This window comes from Ictalurus furcatus, chromosome 6 (genome assembly GCF_023375685.1).
Source record: "Ictalurus furcatus strain D&B chromosome 6, Billie_1.0, whole genome shotgun sequence".
Classification (NCBI taxonomy): domain Eukaryota; kingdom Metazoa; phylum Chordata; class Actinopteri; order Siluriformes; family Ictaluridae; genus Ictalurus; species Ictalurus furcatus.
This window is the reverse complement of record NC_071260.1, coordinates 1,807,501-1,830,000: the sequence shown is the minus strand read 5'-3', so window position 1 is coordinate 1,830,000 and position 22,500 is coordinate 1,807,501. Positions and strand designations below refer to the sequence as shown.

At 41.0% G+C, this 22,500-nt stretch overlaps 1 long non-coding RNA gene across 2 annotated transcripts; it reads left to right on the top strand.

Annotated features, from left to right (window-relative positions):
• The first annotated feature begins 11,313 nt into the window (after positions 1-11,313).
• On the top strand, positions 11,314-20,366 carry LOC128609346 (uncharacterized). Of its 2 annotated transcripts, XR_008386214.1 has the most exons (4): positions 11,314-13,637; positions 18,325-18,790; positions 19,096-19,325; positions 19,422-20,366. It is a non-coding gene; the product is annotated as an uncharacterized LOC128609346 (long non-coding RNA). The 2 variants fall into 2 exon arrangements; XR_008386213.1 differs by having other exon boundaries at positions 19,096-20,366.
• Positions 20,367-22,500: the final 2,134 nt, after the last annotated feature.

The following is a 22,500-nucleotide window of genomic DNA, read 5'->3' as shown; positions in this document are numbered from 1 at the left end:
AGAGGAGGAAATGACTTAAGCACAACCCAGGAAGTGGTTTTAAAGCAGGCCGTAGCCCGGGGAAGATCAGGGGAATGTAGTGGGGAAACATGGTTCTTATATGGTTTTATTTTAAGCTCTTACGGGAAGCCACAGGAGCATCACAGGGCTCTGACCTTCATTATGGGGTCTTCCTGAAGATCAAGAGGAGGACACGGGCCCACGCAACGCTGACAACGCAAACCTCTCAACCGAAGCACCTTCCTTTCCATTGAGGTGTTTTTGTTAGAGTCAAAAAATTTTTTTTCTTAGTCACCTCTCATACAGAATGGAACAAGACGAACAAGCAAACAAACAAACAAGGTGTGTAGTGGAGTATAAATATCAGAACCACAACGTGAGAACAGAAAAAAGAGCAAGAAAAGCAAAAAAAATCACCTGTTATTAATGTGATTACACGTGGAAAGAAAGAAAAAAAAACAGGTGAAAGCGCTTTTCCGCAAATTACACGTGACGTCACGTGCATAACATGTTATCGGGTGTGAAAAATGAAACCGCACGGAACGTTAAACACACCTGAAAATTCATTTAAATGAAAATCACGTGAAAATAAATGAATTGTGTGTAAAAACCACATGTCAAGATTAGACACGACGCGATACCACGTTTTCTTTTCTGATATCGATCCCGATGCTGAAACCGTGCGTATCCGCCGATACCGATACCATCCGATATTGCTTTTCTTTAGAAAAAAAAAAAAAAACCTATAAATTTTCAATTTCAAAAGTACTTTATTGGCATGACTGTTTACATACAATATTGCAAAATTATTTCCTTACAGATAAGAAAGGAGAATTAAAAATAAGCATAATAACAGTCCTAAAAATAATAATAATAATAATAATAAACATTCTTTTTAATTAAGTGGCAAAATGCAAGGTGCGAATAATGCTGTACATATATACCATAAACTTTAAAATGTCTTCATTTTTTTAACTGAAGCACTTCACAGGTAAACTCTTTCGCAAAAAGTCATGAATAAATATAATGAATATAATAATGTATATATAGAGTATATAAATATAATCAAATCAATCCTAACAAAAGGAAGAAGAAAAAAAAACAGTCATGTGGAAGTGTAAACACTTCCAGCTCCAAAAATACATAAATTATTAATAAATCCCAATCCAATATGCGATATCTGATACGTTTTCTCCAGTATCCGATCCGTTTATTTATCTTTTAATCATTCTGATATATTTTATAGAATGTTGTGCTGGTATTGGGCTGGTACTGGTACTGGATTTCAGACAATAAGAAAAAAAACCGTATAAGAATCACCTGGAAACTTTAAGCACATGCACTATAGTGTATCTAAAACATCACGTGTGAAGTGTCTAAAAGCACACAGCAGTAAGGGGACGCGAGCATCACCTCATCAGAGCAGATCGTGAGCGAGAGGAACGCAGGAGTCTTCCCACGCCACTCACTGATGGCACTTGGTTCAGGATGAAAAGATGCAAATGAGATGCAAAGCGGCGGCTGGATCGAAAGGTTACAGCCTCTCACCTGCCCACGCGTGCAGACTCGGAGGCCGGGCTCCTCACGCCGCATGCTGTGTGTGAATCGCAGGTGTCTTCTCTCAGCCCAGCCGCACTTCACACTGATTTACATGTCATCTGCAGTGCATTTGCAGAACTCACCTGAGCGCAGATATTAACACGGTTAATTGGAGAACAATGGGCTGTGAGATTCGGCCTGGATGAACTAACGAAACACCAGAACGCTGTATTCGGTGCCGTTGTCTTGTTGTAGGCTTCCGCGAGCTTCTCGCGATACTTTGCTGGAATTGTCTGTGCTTCCTCCTGACAGAACTGCTGTAACCCGGTCAGGTCTGTGGGTCTCCTCGCTCACTTGACCAGTTCAGTCCACTAATGTTCTCTGATCTTCAGCTCAGGGCTTTGTGATGCCACTCCAATACTTTCACTTTGTTCTCTAGAATCCATTTTGTTAGATCTTTGGAGATCTGTTTTGGACCGTTGTCCTGCTGAAGATCCAGCCGTGACCCAGTTTTAACTTTCTGCCTGACGTCTTGAAGCGCCGCTTCGGTATTTCTCGATAATCCTCCTCCCCACCTTCTCTTTTCCAACAAAACGCCACCGCGGCACAGCGTGATGCTGCCACCCCCGTGCTTCACAGTTGGGATTTCTCCGTCCACGCACGGCGCTGATCATTACGGACAAACAGTCCAGGTTTCCACCAGAGAAGCTCCTCCAGAAGGCCGCTGATCATCTGCAGACTTCAGTCTGGCTTGAAGTAGCGGCTTCTTCCTTTCAGGTCACGGCCATGTAGGACTCTCTTTGTACGTACCTCGGTACCTGATACCTCCAGCAACCTTCACCAACCTTCCTGAAGTCATCGTTGTCTTGTGGTTCAGATGAACCTTTCGGACCGAACCTCACTTTATCCCTGGAAGTTCATTTGTGCTTCTTTCCCGAACGGTGCAGTGTCTCTGTGCTGCCGAGATTTTTATATTTCCATACAGATGTTTGTACAGATGCTTGTGGTACCTTCAATGGTTTTGAAATGAGGAATTCCTAAAGAGGAACCGGACTCGTGCAGGTCCACAGTTTTTGTTTCTGAGGTCTTGGCTGACTTGCTTGGATTTTAGGGCAAAAAAAGCCACTGACTCTAAAGGTAGAGTCCTTTAAAACAGATGCAGGCGTGCTCCCTAATAACTTCTAATTAAGGACACTCGGCCAATCGGAAGCGTCTAAATGTCATTAAATCGATTTCGGCAGAGACAGTCGACGTGGCGTATGTAAACGTCTGACCCACGATGAATTAAAGCTGAAATGAATCTGTGAATGAACTCGGATGTGAATAAAGTAGACGTCCTATACGAAACGTACAGTAACATGAAATGTTAAAAGACTGCCGATCTGTAGCCTAGCTGATCTGTTAGAGCAGAGTGTACAGACGACGAGCTGAGAGAGCTGGACAGCTGGACGGGAATGTGTGGAGGGCGTTTCCTAATTTGCATATTCATGTATATTTATAGCGCCTGGTATTTTTAATGAGGGTAAAGGAGTAGAGATGTTCCTAAGGCCATTTGTAGCCATGTTATGAGCATATAGAACCATAATAGATCATTATTATTAATATTAACATTATATCATTAATGCAGATTGCTTTTAGGATTTTAAAGAATGAATTTAAATCATTTCGGTGTGACTTTAAGACATAATAAAAAAAATAAGTTGTATGCACTTTGTAGGGAATTTTAGTCTGGAATAATGAACAGACCTACACGATTTTCTTAGTAAATGATGTCCTCATTCTGGCATTAATAGCATTTACGTTAACATTTAAGGAACGTTTATGAGTCTTTGACCTTTTACAAGAAGCCGATGTGAAATGTGTGTTTGTGTAACCTCCAGCTTCTGCTTTCACCGAAACAGTAAAGGTCAGAAAGAGGCGTGGGGCGGAGCCTGACCTTCTAAACCCACATACTGCATGATGAGTAATGTTTATTACTCAAACGAGTGTTTTTATTACACACACACACACACACATACACACACACAGGAAAGGGAAACCAGTGAACAACATGCAGTCAACAACACAGCAAGAATGTTCATCAACATTAAATCGATTCCTAAAAATGTGCTCAAGAGGTTGTTTTGGAAAGTAAGGCACTGTACAGGGACCACACACACACACACACACACACACACACCCACACACACACACACACACACACACTGATGTCTATTACACACTGTTTCTAGCACAGGCAATAATTCATGGAAGTGTTACAGCACAGGTGAACCTGTGTGTGTGTGTGTGTGTGTGTGTGTGTGTTAAATGAATATCTAAAGTAATCTATGCCTTATCTGGAGTTTTGGTTCTGCTCCAGAGATCGTAAACGTTAGATAAACGAGACTAAAGTCGACGCTGATGAACGTTCAGTATTTCCTCAATCACGAAAGAACGACGTCATAATTTTTTATCCGCTTATAGTTGCATTGAACAGAACGTCCGCAGAACAAGCTAGTTCCTGTTTTCTATAAACGATCGTTCCCTCGGCTGGATATTTTTCTTCTCTCTCTTTTGAGGTTAATAAGAGACTCTGTAAACTCTTCCGTCCTGATGACGTCGTAAAAAAAAACAAAAACAAACCAACAACGGACTGTTACGAAGCGCTGAAACCGGAGACTCCTTCCAACTCCTAAATGTTACTACACATCTCCTAACAGAACAGAACAGAACAATTACACGCTTTTCTTTCTTTTTCTTTCCGGTTTCGTCTGCGTCTGTCTTAGACGACGTGGGGCGTCGCTGTGAGCGAGCTGTTACGATAGAAACGAGAACGTTAATGATAATACGTTAATATAAGCCTGTGGATCATGTCGGTCGTAACTGCTATCGGAGCTACTGCTGCAGAAAATGAATCCATAGCTTCTGATTGGAGAACTTTAATGATACATTCGGAGAACTTTAATGACAGACTGAGATGGATTTGAAGCTGCCACAGTCACGTTAATGTCTTGCAGCATGCCGTGATTGAGCGAACATAAAAACAAAGGCCGGATTTCTTTTGCTTTAACACTCTATCACGGCTCTAATCCTTGCTTTTGTGTGTAAAATGTCATGCTAGCTTGAGAAACGCTCGGTGATATTTAAGCCTCAGCCCTATGCAGGAGTGTGTCGGGAACTCGGCACGCTAGAGGTCAGAAAGGGAAGGTTTATTTAAAAAAAAAAAAAGTTTATTGTTTCTATTCTGATTAGTGAACTGATGACATGACGCTAAAAATAAAAAGGTCATGGAGATGAATTTGTTCTCCATTTCATCTCATGTGTGTAGACTATAGGTGTGTAGGGGAGCTATCCCACTAGCTAACATTAGCGAACACAGCTATCCTGCCACCTAATATGAATGAACTGAGGCAACACTCATCAATCGATAATGATGATTTATTATTATTATTATTATTATTAAAAAAGGACAGACAGCTGGTGTGTAAAAAAATCATTCTTATTTGAAACTGATGACTCTGGAGTCCCAGAGCTGTTGAAATAGCTTTGTAACCTTTCCCATACTGATATATTTTAATCACCGTCTTCCTCAGCAGTTCTCTCATTTCTTTCAACTTTGGTATAGTGTGTTACTGAGTAAGACCTTTTAACCGACTTCATGCTGTTGAGAAAGTTCAATTTAAGTGTAGATGTGATTGAACAGGGTTTGCAGTAATCAGACCTGGTTGTGTCTCCTCCAGCTGAACCCCGTTATCGATGCACTTTCATAGAGTTGGGGAATTATTAACTACGGGGGCAAATACATTTTCACACAGGCCCAGTTGGAACGATCAAAAATGGTAACATGGAGAGGGAGTGCTAAATAAAACCCCTTAAAATGATCCTTCCGTCCCCCCCCACACACACACACCCACCATCCTGTGACAGTCAGCCACTATCAGAGCACAAGAGTTACCTCACACTCACTTGTTTGCTTTTCGCACAAATCACATGAATGACGGCTGCTGTAGGAATCACACACACACACACACACACACACACACACACACACACACAGGAGCCCGTGTGTCCTTTTCCCACTAACTCAGAATGACCTCGCTATATCTCTACACCTTTACGACTCATTCAGAAAGTCCTCCTGTTGTCCCAAACAGCCTAAAAACACTCATTCAGCTAGCTAAAACGAGCTAACATGGAAATCCCACCCACTAACACAGCTATCCCACTAGCAAACTTTTGCTAACTCAGCTAGCCAAGTAGCTAACACAGCTATCCTACTATCTAACATTATCTAGCACAGCTATCCCACCACGGGACATTAGCGAACACACCTAAACCCACTAGCTAACATTAGCTAACCTAGCTATCCCACTACCTAACACTAGCTAGCACAGCTCTCCTACCATCTAAATGATCTAGGTCAACTATCCTGCTTCCAAATATGAGCCAACTCTTCTATCTTTGTATTAGCTAACTCAGCTACCATTAACTACCTCAGCTATTCGGTTAGCTAACCTAAACGCATTCTGTGCTAATGCTGCGTTTGTCGTGATTTGTGTGTTTTTTTTTTTAAACATCTGAGAAACAAACAAAAGAATAAAACGAAAAATAAAAATGACCTGGTTACAGATCTACATTTTGCACTCCATTAAAAAATGTCCTCCTGCCATCTTGAATAGCATAACATCACATTTAATTAGCTTATTTAGCGACGCACTCATCTAAATGCTAGCTCATATTAGTCAAAGATTAGCACAAACGAGCTTTCCGTGTCGGCATTTTTGTCAGCCGAGTTAGCTAGCTATCATCAGCACACAACATACCGAGCACTGCCACCTGAGCTAGCTAGCGTAGCGTGTATTCAGTTAAAGCGTTCTATAATCTCGAACGTATTGATTACTAAACTATAAATGAGGTAGAAATGAGTATATAAGACGATAAATGTTGAATGTAGCGGACGTCCTCTTTAGCTTCATGTGGTTATGTGACATCACTTAAAATAATAAACTCTAGAAACGGTTAAGCGTTTCCGCGTCAAGATGCGGTAAACATTCTAACCAGAATGTGTCTGTAGATATTAATGTTCACTTATAATCTTGTTTTTATTTTTAAACAGTTTTAATTAACACTGTCACATTGCCTCACCTTAGCAGGCTAGATAAGATAAGCTAACAGCTTCATAGATTAGTAAACTATTTTATTATTATAGTTCCTGTATTAGTAGACTATTTTACTATTGTTTAGTTTAATTAGTAAACTAAATTATTTAGTTAGACTCCTGCCTACATGATCAAATTAAATTAGCCTGTGTGATGTGCTTGAGGGCATTCTGGTTGTAAAAAAGAAAAAAAGGGCTTTCTAATTAAGCTAATTAGGCATTTATACGCCAAGATAATGATATCTTCTGTTATGACACTGCATATATTTAGATTTTCCTGTGAGCATAAGTATTGGCACCCGCTTAAACTACTTCCAGTCCACTGGAACACATAAACACGTAGTATTTTCTTTCTTTTTTTTTTTTTTTTCCCTCGTCGTTTGCTGCTCTTTCATGGATAGTCATCGGGTGTTTGTTTACTCCGCCTAATCACCAGAGCCGAAGCTTTTAAGACATGAACCCCACTGTGGAGCTCTCCGTCTCTCACGTTTATAACCAAATTGACTCCGGTGAGAAGTTTGTAAACTTGAGAAAGCTTAATAAATCCAGCGAACACAGAAGTACGCTTTACCCCTCGCTGTTCCGTTTCAGTTCTCAGCCTTAAGGCGACCGTCTGGGGAAAATGCTACGAGGTTTACTGGAGCTACGATGCTAACGTAGCGAATAAGTAACGGAAGCTCGTGGTCACCAGTTTAGCAACGACTGAAGCCACAGGCATGCTAAAAACACTTCGCTTGATGCTGCTAGCAAATTAGGAGAAATAAAACATCAGTTCCTGTTCTCACATACGTTATCGCAGCTATAAACAGTCGTTCCCTCACGTGCTTCTCTTTATTCTCAACTTGTCGTGTTACCCAGAAACCACAAACTCCCCTCTCCTGAAGATGTCGGAAAACTTATAGCTACAGCTTAGTCAAATAAACACCTCCTCACCCCGAAGAAAACTTCACCTTAGCAGTGATTACACACCTTTATCAATCCGTTTATCATAAGCCGAGCTGTACACGGCGCTCCGAACGAGCCGTTGCTATAGAAACGACGCCGTATCAGAACGAGCGCATTGATATAAAAACCTGTGCGACTGTCAGAGCCGCCGTTGTAGAGAATTAATCAACACTTTCTGACCAATCAGACTCCAGAACTCAACAGTAAAGGAATGTGTTAATTGTTCTCTTACGTTGGTTGCTAGCAGTTAACAGTAAAAAAAAAAAAAAAAACAACAACAAAAGTAACAGTAGCTAATCTACACAACGTCGTGCTGGTGTTATGTTATTATATATAGTCGGGTCGGGACGTGTTCTAAAAAAGCTGAAAGTTTACCAATGTTAAAAGCAACGTGAAGTTTTGCTAGCGAGAGAATAGTGCGTCCATTCTTCTTTCTCTGATAATTACTGTTGTATGAATTCTTTCTGTTGGTTTTGGCAGCAGCCACGGCTCCTCGTGGGTTCAGACGTCAAGCTGTCATTTCCAGACCGGCGTGTCTACAAACAACAAAGCTGACTGTGTTGGGATTCAGCCCTAAAACGCACACGCACACACACACACACACACACACACACACACGCTCACTCTCACACTCACACATGTTAGCATTTACACACACGTAATAACGTACACGTACGCAGCAATGCAAACACATGCGCATAAACACACACACTAGCGTTGTGAAGGCTGGAATTGATGTCAGACCATCCTCTCTCTCTCTCTCTCGCTCTCTCTCTCTCTCGCTCAATCACGGCCACGGCGTCAATCAATAAACCGTCCGCTAAACCACACGCTTATGGATTGTTCTAGCACTCCGCTCCTCCCTAACTGTATGGATTACTGTCCGTCCGTAACGAGCTCACTCGTCAGGCGCGGAAGAGTGGAATCTGAGGATTCATTTCAACACGGCGTCAGTGAATTTACGCAAGCGCACGCAGCACGAAACCTGAAACTAAACGGTATAATCGTTTACACCACAGCGCTGTCGAAGTCTGACTTCTGATCGGTCAGAAGGTGTCGATTCGTTTTTTTCTGACAGTAGTACGTCACGGGTTTACGTTGTTCCGATACGTCCGGACATCGTTTCGTTTCGTAACAGCTCGTCCACAGGGACTACACGCGTAATCGAAGGCCGAGTAAGGAGACGTTTATTTCACATTCATGGAAGGAGTCTCCGGTGTCAGAGCTTTGTGACAGTCTGAGGCGAAGCTTTCAGTTTTAGGACGGGAAGAGTGACGCCACTTCATCACACCACTCCGTCACTGATTGTTTTCCCATGACAGCACAACACAGAGTGGTTTAGTCCTTACACACACACACACACACACACACACACACACAAAATGCAGCTACAAAAGAAACATCGCGACTCGTTCCCTGCAGAATCTCTCGACGCTTTTCGGCCAAAAGTTGAAAAGGTTAAATGACAGATTTCAGCAGTTGCTCAGCGTCTGTAGGGGAAATGAGTCTCGAGCGTATGCACGCAGAGTCACAGTTATCGCGTGGAAAGCAGCTTACTGAGGTTTCCTGTAGATTCTGCGAAGTCACATGACCACTGCAAGCGTGAGCCGACAACGACGCCTCAGACGGTTAATTATCAACACTTCTGGTCATGCGATGACGAGGAAGTGCTGGTGAGAAACGATGATGATGCGCATGATATTTGTTATGAAAATCCGACGCACACAATCAGTCCGCTGTTCATTCAGCGGTTCAGATAGGCCCACGACGGAGACAGGCTCCTTTTCATGGACAAACAAAGAGGCAGGGGGTTGCACGGGGGGTGGGGGGTGGGGGTAGGGTGTTTGAACCGGGACGCGGCTCAGGCGGCGCTGCTAATGTCTGTCTGTGTTTTTATACACAATTACAGTCGCTGTAAAGTTTCTGCACAAATGGACCGTGTGCGTCATCATGCTTAGACACCGGTTCAGCCCTGAGGAATAAACACACACACACACACACACACACACACACAGAGCGAGAAAAAGAAATTAGGCTCAAAGCTGATAATTACAGAGTTTTTAAGAGGAGGTACTTTTAAATAAAGTTTAGTTAGACGTTGAAAACTCCATGATGGAAAACAGTGACTCGGTAGATGTAAAATAAACTCTCGTCACACGTACATGATTATAGGAAATGCTAAGTTGCGGCGTTAAATAACGCAATGATACGCCTAAAACGTAACATTACAATCAGTTCTGACGTTTAAACCTTATTAATAAACGTTATTTTTATACGTGCTGACATAAAGCTGTGAAAGGAGCTTAGGTTTTAAAGCCACACCCCCTCGAAGGATTGGTTCAATTTAGAAAATAAAGTCACATGTCCATAGTCTGAAGCTATCTCAGATCATTCTCTCATTCATAAAATGCGTCGTAATGATATATGCACTTCGCTATGCTACCGCCAAAAAACATACGGTCCGCTCCAAAACTATTGGAACGGCGAGGCCGTTTGTGCTGTGCACCAAAGGCATTCGGGTTTGAGATTAAAAGATGGATACGAGACGAGAGTGTAGGATTTCGGTGTTTATTTCCTGATATTTGCATCTAGACGTATTAAACAACATAAAAACACTGAATCGTTCGTATCACACCACACGATTTCTAGCTGAGCAAAAGTATAGGAACAGGACCGTTCCGGTCCGAGGAGCGATCCCGCGGTGCACGTGGTCCGGTGTTTCTTCGGTTCCGCGTGCGTAACTTTAACCTGCGATCAGTTCCCGTTTATTGTACACACCAAAAGGAAGGGAAAACTTAGAAGTGTGGTTTCATGTTATCCCATAATATACAGTACGCCTCTCATACACGTACGCGCACATTATGGATGTGATTTGAATGTGTTCATTTCTCACACACACACACACACACACACACACACACACACACACACAGAGCAACATAGTGGAGACAGAGCTGCACTTTCTAACCAAGTGTACTAAATTCAAACACTTGCGTGAAATATATATTTTTAACATATTTCAGTCCACATCCCCAGTTGTGTGTTCTGCCCAACACTGACACACTGCCCATTCTGTTAGGAGACATGAAAGAACTGCGTTTTACATATCTGCCTGCCACAACCTGAGGGACAGTCACACACACACACACACACACACACACACACACACACACACACACACACACACACTGCCCTGTTTGTCTTCTGATTTTTATTTTTTTTGTATAGTCATGCTTGTTGAACTGAACTGAATTTGAGAGAGACAGAGAGAGAATGAGAGAGAGACAATGTGTGAGAGAGTTTGAGAGAGAGACAGACACAGAGAGAGAATGAGAGAGAATGAGAGAGAGAGAATTTGAGAGAGAGAATGAGAGAGAGAGAATGAGAGAGAGAGAATGAGAGAGAGAGAATGAGAGAGAGAGAGAATGAGAGAGATAATGTGTGAGAGATAATGTGTGAGAGAGAATGAGAGAGAGAATGAGAGACAGAATGTGTGAAAGAGAATGTGAGAGAGAATGAGAGAGATAATGAGAGAGAGATAATGTGAGAGAGAGAATGTGAGAGAGAGAATGAGAGAGAGAGAATGAGAGAGAGAGAATGAGAGAGAGATAATGTGAGAGAGATAATGAGAGAGAGAGAGAATGTGAGAGAGAAGGAGAGATAATGTGTGAGAGATAATGAGAGAGAGATAATGAGAGAGAGATAATGAGAGAGAGAAGGAGAGAGAGAAGGAGAGAGAATGAGAGAGAGAGAATGTGAGAGAGATAATGTGAGAGAGATAATGTGAGAGAGATAATGTGAGAGAGAGAATGTGAGAGAGAGAAGGAGAGAGAATGAGAGAGAGAGAATGAGAGAGAGAGAATGAGAGAGATAATGTGAGAGAGAATGTGAGAGAGAGAGAGATAATGAGAGAGAGAATGTGTGAGAGAGAATGAGAGAGAGAATGTGAGAGAGAAGGAGAGAGAATGAGAGAGAGAGAATGTGAGAGAGAATGAGAGAGATAATGTGAGAGAGAATGTGAGAGAGAATGAGAGAGATAATGTGAGAGAGAATGTGAGAGAAAGAATGAGAGAGAGAGAATGTGAGAGAGAGAATGTGAGAGAGAAGGAGAGAGAATGAGAGAGAGAGATAATGTGAGAGCGATAATGTGAGAGAGAATGAGAGAGAGATAATGTGAGAGAGAATGTGAGAGAGAAGGAGAGAGAATGAGAGAGAGAGATAATGTGAGAGAGAATGTGAGAGAGAAGGAGAGAGAATGAGAGAGAGATAATGTGAGAGAGAGAATGTGAGAGAGATAATGTGAGAGAGAATGTGAGAGAGAAGGAGAGAGAATGAGAGAGAGATAATGTGAGAGAGAATGTGAGAGAGAAGGAGAGAGAATGAGAGAGAGATAATGTGAGAGAGAATGAGAGAGAGAGAGAATGAGAGAGAGAGAGAATGTGAGAGAGAGAATGAGAGAGAGAGAGGTCTGAGATTTCCCCTGATTATATGACTGTCTATTGTTCTGCACAAAAGCTGAATGAAAACTTCCCGTTATCTGATAAAGATCAGAATGGTTCATTATTCACCATGTTTTCACAATACACACACACACACACACACACACACACACACACACACACACCGAGCAGTTTAAATAATTAACATCCAGACGGAGAAAATGTCCATTAATAATGAATGGCTCCAAATGGAGAGAGGATGTGATTTAGACGTGTGTGTGTGTGTGTGTGTGTGTGTGTGTGTGTGTATTTTAAAATGTATCAATTTGGATTTAATTATCTTTACAATCTTTCATGCTATAAAGCTCAATTCAGGATAATGTTCCTAGCTGTAGAACTGTCACTTCCTCGACATCAGCATCGTTCACATACGCAGTAAACAACATCATCAACAACAACAACAACAACAACAACAACAACATGCTGACACACTGGAACACTCGGACGTCACGGAGCTGTGTGAACGTATCGGATTGCAGTAGCAGCCTGGGTGTGAGCTGTGGGCCTTCTGTCCCCTTACTCAACACACACACACACACACACACACACACACAAAATACACCAGTGTCTGCGCTTCCTTACTGTATCACAGAGCTGTTCAGTAAGATTTGTTCAGTAGAGTTGTTTAGACACACATTCAAAAAATTTTTTCTTACTAATACATCCGACATAAATGATGAAATCGTCCGTCAAATCTAAAGAAGTACGTAGCGTTAACTTAAAGTTTTGTCCTTTAACTTGTTAAATTAGCTAGATAGTTCAGTATTGTAAATTAGCTAGCTAGTTATATTTTGTCATTTCATTTGTCACATTAGGTCGCTAGTTAAGATTTGTAAGTTAGCTTGTTAAATTAGGCAGCTAGTTAAGTCTTCTAAATTAGTTCTCTAGTTATGTTTCATCATTTAGTTTGTTAAAATAGTTAGCTAGTTACACTATGTAACACTAGCTGCGTTTACACCGACAACAATAATCCACTCTTAATCCGATTAAGACCATACTCTAATTAAGGAACTACCATGTAAACAGCCATTTTTACTTACCTTAATCTAATTAAGGTCATACTCGAAGTAAGCTCTAATCGAATTAAGACGTGTGGAGTATTCCTGTTTTAGTCGCATTATGGACGTGTATTACAGACATGTAAACACCTTAATCACATTATGAGCGTCGTGTGGGAGTTTTCACCGCATTTTGCGACAGGACACGATCACACACGGCAGTTTTACGGCAATCAAGAGACTTCGGCTGCGTCCCAAATCGCATACTTTCCTACTATAGGCCTGTAGTGGGGAAAAATACATGTATCTCGGCTACTACATAGACGGTAAGTACGCGATTTGGGACACACCCACCGCTTCAAGCAGTTGTCTATTAGCACGTACAGCATGACTAATAATTAACCGCACTTAAAGCGTCCGTAAAAAAATAATAATAAAAACACCCAAAACTGTATACGGTACCATAACGAAGACCAACGTGAAATTCTGGAGGGACGTCGGACGGCGTGGCGCGGTGATGTAATGACGCGGGCTGTTAATCTAATTATGTTCTAAAATATGTAAAACGGGTACATGACAGGAGTGTTCTATAAGCGACTCGTGTAAACACCTTAATCACATTATTATCTTACTCAGAGTAAGCTCAATAATTAGATTACTGCTGTCCATGTAAACGTAGTCCTTGTTACATTATGTAGCTAGCTAGCTGTGTAAATAAGCTTGTTGAATTAGCTAGCTGGTCTGGTTTTGTAATTTAGCTAGCTAGCTGTGTAAATAAGCTCGTTCAATTAGCTAGCTGGTTTGGTTTTGTAATTTAGCTAGCTAGCTAGCTGTGTAAATAAGCTCGTTGAATTAGCTAGCTGGTTTGGTTTTGTAATTTAGCTAGCTAGCTGTGTAAATAAGCTCGTTCAATTAGCTAGCTGGTTAGGTTTTGTAATTTAGCTAGCTAGCTGTGTAAATAAGCTTGTTCAATTAGCTAGCTGGTTAGGTTTTGTAATTTAGCTAGCTAGCTGTGTAAATAAGCTCGTTCAATTAGCTAGCTGGTTTGGTTTTGTAATTTAGCTAGCTAGCTGTGTAAATAAGCTCGTTCAATTAGCTAGCTGGTTAGGTTTTGTAATTTAGCTAGCTAGCTGTGTAAATAAGCTTGTTCAATTAGCTAGCTGGTTAGGTTTTGTAATTTAGCTAGCTAGCTGTGTAAATAAGCTTGTTCAATTAGCTAGCTGGTTAGGTTTTGTAATTTAGCTAGCTAGCTGTGTAAATAAGCTCGTTCAATTAGCTAGCTGGTTAGGTTTTGTAATTTAGCTAGCTAGCTGTGTAAATAAGCTTGTTGAATTAGCTAGCTGGTTTGGTTTTGTAATTTAGCTAGCTAGCTGTGTAAATAAGCTTGTTGAATTAGCTAGCTGGTCTGGTTTTGTAATTTAGCTAGCTAGCTGTGTAAATAAGCTCGTTCAATTAGCTAGCTGGTTTGGTTTTGTAATTTAGCTAGCTAGCTAGCTGTGTAAATAAGCTCGTTCAATTAGCTAGCTGGTTTGGTTTTGTAATTTAGCTAGCTAGCTGTGTAAATAAGCTCGTTCAATTAGCTAGCTGGTTAGGTTTTGTAATTTAGCTAGCTAGCTGTGTAAATAAGCTTGTTCAATTAGCTAGCTGGTTAGGTTTTGTAATTTAGCTAGCTAGCTGTGTAAATAAGCTCGTTCAATTAGCTAGCTGGTTAGGTTTTGTAATTTAGCTAGCTAGCTGTGTAAATAAGCTCGTTCAATTAGCTAGCTGGTTAGGTTTTGTAATTCAGCTAGCTAGCTGTGTAAATAAGCTTGTTGAATTAGCTAGCTGGTCTGGTTTTGTAATTTAGCTAGCTAGCTGTGTAAATAAGCTTGTTGAATTAGCTAGCTGGTTTGGTTTTGTAATTTAGCTAGCTAGCTGTGTAAATAAGCTTGTTGAATTAGCTAGCTGGTTAGGTTTTGTAATTTAGCTAGCTAGCTGTGTAAATAAGCTTGTTCAATTAGCTAGCTGGTTAGGTTTTGTAATTTAGCTAGCTAGCTGTGTAAATAAGCTCGTTCAATTAGCTAGCTGGTTTGGTTTTGTAATTTAGCTAGCTAGCTGTGTAAATAAGCTCGTTCAATTAGCTAGCTGGTTAGGTTTTGTAATTTAGCTAGCTAGCTGTGTAAATAAGCTTGTTGAATTAGCTAGCTGGTTTGGTTTTGTAATTTAGCTAGCTAGCTGTGTAAATAAGCTTGTTGAATTAGCTAGCTGGTCTGGTTTTGTAATTTAGCTAGCTAGCTGTGTAAATAAGCTCGTTCAATTAGCTAGCTGGTTTGGTTTTGTAATTTAGCTAGCTAGCTAGCTGTGTAAATAAGCTCGTTGAATTAGCTAGCTGGTTTGGTTTTGTAATTTAGCTAGCTAGCTGTGTAAATAAGCTCGTTCAATTAGCTAGCTGGTTAGGTTTTGTAATTTAGCTAGCTAGCTGTGTAAATAAGCTTGTTCAATTAGCTAGCTGGTTAGGTTTTGTAATTTAGCTAGCTAGCTGTGTAAATAAGCTCGTTCAATTAGCTAGCTGGTTAGGTTTTGTAATTTAGCTAGCTAGCTGTGTAAATAAGCTCGTTCAATTAGCTAGCTGGTTAGGTTTTGTAATTTAGCTAGCTAGCTGTGTAAATAAGCTTGTTGAATTAGCTAGCTGGTCTGGTTTTGTAATTTAGCTAGCTAGCTGTGTAAATAAGCTTGTTGAATTAGCTAGCTGGTTTGGTTTTGTAATTTAGCTAGCTAGCTGTGTAAATAAGCTTGTTGAATTAGCTAGCTGGTCTGGTTTTGTAATTTAGCTAGCTAGCTGTGTAAATAAGCTTGTTGAATTAGCTAGCTGGTTTGGTTTTGTAATTTAGCTAGCTGTGTAAATAAGCTTGTTGAATTAGCTAGCTGGTTAGGTTTTGTAATTTAGCTAGCTAGCTGTGTAAATAAGCTCGTTGAATTAGCTAGCTGGTTTGGTTTTGTAATTTAGCTAGCTGTGTAAATAAGCTTGTTGAATTAGCTAGCTGGTCTGGTTTTGTAATTTAGCTAGCTAGCTGTGTAAATAAGCTTGTTGAATTAGCTAGCTGGTTTGGTTTTGTAATTTAGCTAGCTAGCTGTGTAAATAAGCTTGTTGAATTAGCTAGCTGGTCTGGTTTTGTAATTTAGCTAGCTAGCTGTGTAAATAAGCTTGTTGAATTAGCTAGCTGGTTTGGTTTTGTAATTTAGCTAGCTGTGTAAATAAGCTTGTTGAATTAGCTAGCTGGTTAGGTTTTGTAATTTAGCTAGCTAGCTGTGTAAATAAGCTTGTTGAATTAGCTAGCTGGTTTGGTTTTGTAATTTAGCTAGCTAGCTGTGTAAATAAGCTCGTTCAATTAGCTAGCTGGTTAGGTTTTGTAATTTAGCTAGCTAGCTGTGTAAATAAGCTCGTTCAATTAGCTAGCTGGTTAGGTTTTGTAATTTAGCTAGCTAGCTGTGTAAATAAGCTTGTTGAATTAGCTAGCTGGTTAGGTTTTGTAATTTAGCTAGCTAGCTGTGTAAATAAGCTCGTTCAATTAGCTAGCTGGTTAGGTTTTGTAATTTAGCTAGCTAGCTGTGTAAATAAGCTTGTTGAATTAGCTAGCTGGTTTGGTTTTGTAATTTAGCTAGCTAGCTGTGTAAATAAGCTTGTTGAATTAGCTAGCTGGTTTGGTTTTGTAATTTAGCTAGCTAGCTGTGTAAATAAGCTCGTTGAATTAGCTAGCTGGTTTGGTTTTGTAATTTAGCTAGCTAGCTGTGTAAATAAGCTCGTTCAATTAGCTAGCTGGTTAGGTTTTGTAATTTAGCTAGCTAGCTGTGTAAATAAGCTTGTTCAATTAGCTAGCTGGTTAGGTTTTGTAATTTAGCTAGCTAGCTGTGTAAATAAGCTCGTTGAATTAGCTAGCTGGTTTGGTTTTGTAATTTAGCTAGCTAGCTGTGTAAATAAGCTCGTTCAATTAGCTAGCTGGTTAGGTTTTGTAATTTAGCTAGCTAGCTGTGTAAATAAGCTCGTTCAATTAGCTAGCTGGTTTGGTTTTGTAATTTAGCTAGCTAGCTGTGTAAATAAGCTTCTTGAATTAGCTAGCTGGTTAGGTTTTGTAATTTAGCTAGCTAGCTGTGTAAATAAGCTCGTTCAATTAGCTAGCTGGTTTGGTTTTGTAATTTAGCTAGCTGTGTAAATAAGCTTGTTGAATTAGCTAGCTGGTCTGGTTTTGTAATTTAGCTAGCTAGCTGTGTAAATAAGCTTGTTGAATTAGCTAGCTGGTTTGGTTTTGTAATTTAGCTAGCTAGCTGTGTAAATAAGCTTGTTGAATTAGCTAGCTGGTCTGGTTTTGTAATTTAGCTAGCTAGCTGTGTAAATAAGCTTGTTGAATTAGCTAGCTGGTTTGGTTTTGTAATTTAGCTAGCTGTGTAAATAAGCTTGTTGAATTAGCTAGCTGGTTAGGTTTTGTAATTTAGCTAGCTAGCTGTGTAAATAAGCTTGTTGAATTAGCTAGCTGGTTTGGTTTTGTAATTTAGCTAGCTAGCTGTGTAAATAAGCTCGTTCAATTAGCTAGCTGGTTAGGTTTTGTAATTTAGCTAGCTAGCTGTGTAAATAAGCTCGTTCAATTAGCTAGCTGGTTAGGTTTTGTAAGTTAGCTAGCTAGCTGTGTAAATAAGCTTGTTGAATTAGCTAGCTGGTTAGGTTTTGTAATTTAGCTAGCTAGCTGTGTAAATAAGCTTGTTGAATTAGCTAGCTGGTTAGGTTTTGTAATTTAGCTAGCTAGCTGTGTAAATAAGCTTGTTGAATTAGCTAGCTGGTTTGGTTTTGTAATTTAGCTAGCTAGCTGTGTAAATAAGCTTGTTGAATTAGCTAGCTGGTTAGGTTTTGTAATTTAGCTAGCTAGCTGTGTAAATAAGCTTGTTGAATTAGCTAGCTGGTTTGGTTTTGTAATTTAGCTAGCTAGCTGTGTAAATAAGCTTGTTGAATTAGCTAGCTGGTTTGGTTTTGTAATTTAGCTAGCTAGCTGTGTAAATAAGCTCGTTCAATTAGCTAGCTGGTTAGGTTTTGTAATTTAGCTAGCTAGCTGTGTAAATAAGCTCGTTCAATTAGCTAGCTGGTTAGGTTTCGTTATAAGCTGCTGAATAATGAGGGTGGAAGCCATATTGTTAAATTAATGCTGTTTATAGAAGATCATAACCTTACACAATTAAGGTTCCTTTTCACGAGATGAACCTCTATGAAAGTGATGGAGAAAGAAAGGATCTGCTCATGATCCAGAACATACCAGCTCATCTGTGAAACATGGTGGAGGTAGCGTCATGGCTCGGGCTCGCACGGCTGCTTCTGGAACATTCTCACTGATCTTTATTGATGATGAACTCATGATGGTAGCAGCAGAATGAATTCAGAAGTTTGCAGATTTACAGAGAAATGCATCCGACCGAATCAGGAGGAACTTCATCATGCAGCAAGACAACGACCCAAAACACACTTCCACCTGGGACTTCATCAGGGGGGAAAGGGATATGCGACCAAATATTTAGTGTTATTATGCGATCTTAAATAGTAACGGTGAGTTTAATGTCAGCAGTTTGACTTCAGATCATTAAACGATACCACCAATTAGATGAAGAAAAAAAAAAACGCTCGATGGAAGTGTGCTGTACTGGAACACTGGGTGTGTATTCATGCGTTTGGATTGCAATTGCAGTGCGATTATAAGTTTTGCAATTATTATCTCAGGTTTAGATCTCAGTGTGTGTGTGTGTGTGTGTGTTTGTGTGTGTTTGACGTCACGAGGATAGGTTGTGATCTGTGTGACTTGTGGGTGTGTACAGGTTGTGTTACCTGTACAGGGTGAACTTGCAGCCCTGACACCCAGAGAGAAAGAAACAAACGGAGGGAGAAGGTCACATTTAATTCATCTCTCTCTCTCTCTCTCTCCCCTCTCCCTCCCTCCCTCCCTCCCTCTTCATTCCACAGTCTCCAGCAGCTCTTTTCTCACTGCTCGGTAAGAGAGCGGGCTGATATTTACAGCGATTCAGTACACACGCTGCAGCAGAGGACTGTAACACAATAAGGGACAGAGATCAGCTGGAGCTTGCTATGGCATTTCAAACACACACACCCACACACACACACACACAAAGATCTGACCCGTAAAAACCAAGCTGTTTACGTTGAAATGCTATATAAAGAAAGAACTTTAAAAGGTCAGATTTTCCCACTTCTCGTGACAGCATGTTGTCAATGTACACATGTACTATTGAAACTGAGGTTTGTTTGTTTGTTTGTTTAACCCTTTGTAGGACTCATCAATGGTCCTAAATAAAACCCTAGAACAGCAGGAGTGAACTACACGCACCTGATTTGAACAGGGATCCCAGATAATCCCCTTAAGCAGCTGTGTAACCCAACTCTGAATACGAAGCACAAATATTGGCATAACTTTTGGACCCTACGTTTGTTTCAGTAGCAGCATTTGTAGGTAAACAGATCGATAAAAACAACTTTGAATTGTATTATCATTGGACTCTAGTATAAATAGTGTCCGCAGAAAGCACATGCTGAGGAAGAAAGTGATTCGGCTTCAGGATTTTGTGCTGAGATGTTTATGGATAGCAGATTAGGTTAAGATTACGTGCTAAACTACTGATTATGATGTCTAGCTCCTGAGCAAAACTCGTGACGCAAACATGTCAAGGTTGAGCGACTATGTTTAGGGAAAACTGTGACATTTGTGATATGATGATGTTTAAATAAATGACCAGCTCGTTGTTTAGCCATCCTGGCTCCAGTTAGAGACCAGCACACACACACACACACACACACGCACACACACATTGGTATTCATGACGCTTGTCCTCACTGGTGCAGTGAGCATTAAACAGGACTACGTCTGTCGCGTGCTGCTTCATTCCAGCCGCAGTGAAGGAGATAAAGGCGACTAATTCTGGCTGGAGGGAACAAACACTGATAATAATACCGACGCTCTCACACACCCTGATCTGTCCTGCGTCTCCTACCTACTTTATCCACACGTCTTTCTGTCCCCAATCCTCATCCTGCTTTCTGTCGCTCTCGCTCTCGCTCTCGCTATCTGATGCGGGACTGCAGAGTAACACACACACTGTAGACAGAACCACACAAACCCGCCATCGTGGAGCTAGCGTAGTCATCCACGCAAAACAAAATGCACTCTGTGCACAATTTCATTGCTTATAGACGTGTTTAAAAACGTCAAACCGGTCTAACCTGACGGACAGAAAGCTATATATGAGAGCGTGTACAAAAATAAAAACACCACGATGAGAAAATATGAATATAAACTCCTCACTCCTGCTGAAACAATCGTTAGAAACCGTCTACTGGACCCTAATGTGTTCGTGGTGGTCTGTAATGGTTGCTCCTAATGGGTGTTCAGGGTGGACTTAATGGTTGCTCCTAATGGGTGTTCAGGGTGGACTTAATGGGTGTTCAGGGTGGACTGTAATGGTTGTTCCTAATGGGTGTTCATGGTGGACTGTAATGGTTGTTCCTAATGGGTGTTCATGGTGGCCTGTAATGGTTGTTCCTAATGGGTGTTCATGGTGGCCTGTAATGGTTGTTCTAATGGGTGTTCAGGGTGGACTGTAATGGTTGTTCCTAATGGGTGTTCATGGTGGACTGTAATGGTTGTTCCTAATGGGTGTTCAGGGTGGTCTGTGATGGTTGCTCCTAATGGGTGTTCATGGTGGTCTGTAATGGTTGTTCCTAATGGGTGTTCATGGTGGTCTGTAATGGTTGTTCCTAATGGGTGTTCATGGTGGACTGTAATGGTTGTTCCTAATGGGTGTTCATGGTGGTCTCTAATGGTTGTTCCTAATGGGTGTTCATGGTGGACTGTAATGGTTGTTCCTAATGGGTGTTCATGGTGGTCTCTAATGGTTGTTCCTAATGGGTGTTCATGGTGGACTGTAATGGTTGTTCCTAATGGGTGTTCATGGTAGTCTGTAATGGTTGTTTCTAATGGTTGTTCCTAATGGGTGTTCGTGTTCATGGTGGTCTGTAATGGTTGTTCCTAATGGGTGTTCATGGTAGTCTGTAATGGTTGTTCCTAATGGGTGTTCCTAATGGGTGTTCGTGTGTTCATGGTGGTCTGTAATGGTTGTTCCTAATGGGTGTTCATGGTGGTCTGTAATGGTTGTTCCTAATGGGTGTTCATGGTAGTCTGTAATGGTTGTTCCTAATGGGTGTTCCTAATGGGTGTTCGTGTGTTCATGGTGGTCTGTAATGGTTGTTCCTAATGGGTGTTCATGGTGGTCTGTAATGGTTGTTCCTAATGGGTGTTCATGGTAGTCTGTAATGGTTGTTCCTAATGGGTGTTCCTAATGGGTGTTCGTGTGTTCATGGTGGTCTGTAATGGTTGTTCCTAATGGGTGTTCCTAATGGGTGTCCGTGTGTTCATGGTGGTCTGTAATGGTTGTTCCTAATGGGTGTTCAGGGTGGACTGTAATGGTTGTTCCTAATGGGTGTTCATGGTAGTCTGTAATGGTTGTTTCTAATGGTTGTTCCTAATGGGTGTTCGTGTTCATGGTGGTCTGTAATGGTTGTTCCTAATGGGTGTTCATGGTAGTCTGTAATGGTTGTTCCTAATGGGTGTTCCTAATGGGTGTTCGTGTGTTCATGGTGGTCTGTAATGGTTGTTCCTAATGGGTGTTCATGGTGGTCTGTAATGGTTGTTCCTAATGGGTGTTCATGGTAGTCTGTAATGGTTGTTCCTAATGGGTGTTCCTAATGGGTGTTCGTGTGTTCATGGTGGTCTGTAATGGTTGTTCCTAATGGGTGTTCATGGTGGTCTGTAATGGTTGTTCCTAATGGGTGTTCATGGTAGTCTGTAATGGTTGTTCCTAATGGGTGTTCCTAATGGGTGTTCGTGTGTTCATGGTGGTCTGTAATGGTTGTTCCTAATGGGTGTTCCTAATGGGTGTCCGTGTGTTCATGGTGGTCTGTAATGGTTGTTCCTAATGGGTGTTCATGGTGGTCTGTAATGGTTGTTCCTAATGGGTGTTCATGGTGGTCTGTAATGGATGTTCCTAATGGATGTTCCTAATGGGTGTTCCTAATGGGTGTTCATGGTGGTCTGTAATGGTTGTTCCTAATGGGTGTTCGTGTGTTCATGGTGGTCTGTAATGGTTGTTCCTAATGGGTGTTCATGGTGGTCTGTAATGGTTGTTCCTAATGGGTGTTCATGGTAGTCTGTAATGGTTGTTCCTAATGGGTGTTCCTAATGGGTGTTCGTGTGTTCATGGTGGTCTGTAATGGTTGTTCCTAATGGGTGTTCCTAAGGGGTGTCCGTGTGTTCATGGTGGTCTGTAATGGTTGTTCCTAATGGGTGTTCATGGTGGT